The sequence below is a fragment of the Oncorhynchus keta genome, chromosome 18 (genome assembly GCF_023373465.1).
Source record: "Oncorhynchus keta strain PuntledgeMale-10-30-2019 chromosome 18, Oket_V2, whole genome shotgun sequence".
Classification (NCBI taxonomy): domain Eukaryota; kingdom Metazoa; phylum Chordata; class Actinopteri; order Salmoniformes; family Salmonidae; genus Oncorhynchus; species Oncorhynchus keta.
The window spans coordinates 35,813,242-35,815,927 of NC_068438.1; positions in this window are offsets into that span (position 1 = coordinate 35,813,242).

Genomic DNA, 2,686 nt, shown 5'->3' on the forward strand with positions numbered 1-2,686 from the left:
TCTAGAGCATATTGGGCTGCTGGCTGAATAGATCCATCGGCCAATTTCTTGGGCCACTATACAAATTGGATTTGGACCCCTCTGCTACTTGGAACCCTACTAATCCATTACGACTGGTCTATTGACGTCACCGCATGAGGAGGCTAAAACGGACTTTCCTCCGTCATGAAGTCCCTCTAAGGCCCTTCTGCTAGCTTGCTATCCCCGGCCTGCTAGCTGTCTGAATTTAAACCAGGTGGTGTCTCCAGCCAGCCCAACCACTCACTGGACCCCTATGATCACCCGGCTCACTAATATCAATATGCCTTGTTCATTACTGTCCTGGTTAGTGATTATTGTCTTATTTCACTGTAGAGCCTCTAGCCCTGCTCAATATGCCTTAACCAACCATTTAGTTCCACCTCCCACATATGCGGTGACATCACCTGGTTTCAACGTCTCTAGAGACAATATCTCTCTCATCATTACTCAATGCCTATGTTTACCTCCAATGTACTCCCATCCTACCATACCTTTGTCTGTACATTATGCCTTGAATCTATTCTATCGCACCCAGAACCCTGCTCCTTTTACTCTCTGTTCTGAACGTACTAGACGACCAGTTCTGATAGCCTTTAGCCGTACCCTTATCCTACTCTTCCTCTGTTTCTCTGGTTAATCCAGGCCCACTCCTACTCCCCAGGTGCTCTCATTTGTTGACTTCTGTAAATGTAAAAGCCTTGGTTTCATGCATGTTAAACATTAGAAGCCTCCTCCCCAAGTTAGTATTTTCACTACTTTAGCACACTCTGCCAACTCGGATGTCCGAGCCGTGTCGGAATCCTGGCTTCGGAAGACCACCAAAACCCCTGAAATTTCGATCCCTAACGATAACATTTTCCGACAAGATAGAACTGCCAAAGGGGGCGGAGTTGCAATCTACTGCAGAGATAGCCTGCAGAGTTCTGTCTTTACTATCCAGGTCTGTACCAAAACAATTTGAGATTCTACTTTTAGAAATCCACCTTTCCAGAAACAATTCTCACACCTTTGCCGCTTGCTATAGACCACCCTCTGCCCCCAGCTGTGCCCTGGACACCATATGTGAATTGATTGCCACACATCTATCTTCAGAGCTCTTGCTGCTAGGTGACCTAAACTGGGACATGCTTAACACTCCGGCCATCATACAATCTAAGCTTGATGCCCTCAATCTCACACAAATGATCAATGAACCCACCAGGTACAACCCCAAATACGTAAACACGGGCACCCTCATAGATATCATCCTAACCAACTTGCCCACCAAATACACCTCTGCTGTTTTCAACCAAGATCTCAGCGATCACTGCCTAATTGCCTGCATCCGTAATGGGTCTGCGATCAAACGACCACCCCTCATCACTTTCAAATGCTTCCTAAAACACTTCAGCCAGCAGACCTTTCTAATCGACCTGGCCCGGGTACCCTGGAAGGATATTGCCCTCATCAGTAGAGGATGCTGGTTATTCTTTAAAAGTGCCTTCCTCGCCATCTTAAAAAGTGCCTTCCTCACCTCACCATATACACAGGCAGTTAGGAAAGCCAAGGCTAGTTTTTCAAGCAGAAATTTGCATCCTGTAGCACAAACTAAAAAAAGTTCTGGGACACTGTAAAGTCCATGGAGAATAAGAACACCTCCTCCCAGCTGCCCACTGCACTGAGGCTAGGAAACACTGTCACCACCGATAAAGCCACTATTATTGAGATTTTCAACAAGCAATTTTCCACGGCTGGCCATGCTTTCCACCTGGCTACCCCTACCCCGATCAACAGCCCTCCACTCCCCACAGAAACTAGCTGATAGCGGATGTTCTGAAAGAGCTGCAAAATCTGGACCCCTTCAAATCAGCCAGGCTAGACAATCTGGACCATATCGTTCTAAAATTATCTGCCGAAATTGTTGCAACCCCTATTACTAGCCTGTTCAACCTCTCTTTCGTATCGTCTGAGATTCCCAAAGATTGGAAAGCTGCCACGGTCATCCCCCTTTTCAAAGAGGGAGACACTCTAGACCCAAACTGTTACAGACCTATATCTATCCTACCCTGCCTTTCAAAGGTCTTCGAAAGCCAAGTTAACAAACAGATTACCGACCATTTCGAATCCCACCGTACCTTTTCCACTATGCAATCTGGTTTCAGCAGGTATATATCACTGGTCACCCCCAAAGCCAATTCTTCCTTTTGCCACCTTTCCTTCCAGTTCTCTGCTGCCAATGACTTTAACGAACTGCAAAAATCACTGATGTTGGAGACTAGCTTTAAGCACCAGCTGTCAGAGCAGCTTACAGATCACTGCACATGTACATAGCCCATCCAACTACCTCATCCCCATACTGTATTTATGTATTTATCTTGCTCCTTTGCACCCCAGTATCTCTACTTGCACATTCATCTTCTGCACATCTACCATTCCAGTGTTTAACTGCTATATTGTAGTTACTTCGCCACCATGGCCTATTTATTGCCTTTACCTCCCTTATCCTACCTCATTTGCACATTCTGTACATAGACTTTTTCTACTGTATTATTGACTGTATGGTTGTTTATTCCATGTGTTACTCTGTGTTGCTGTATGTGCATTGCTTTATCTTGGCCAGGTCGCAGTTGCAAATGAGAACTTGTTCTCAACTGGCCTACCTGGTTAAATAAAGGTGAAATAAATA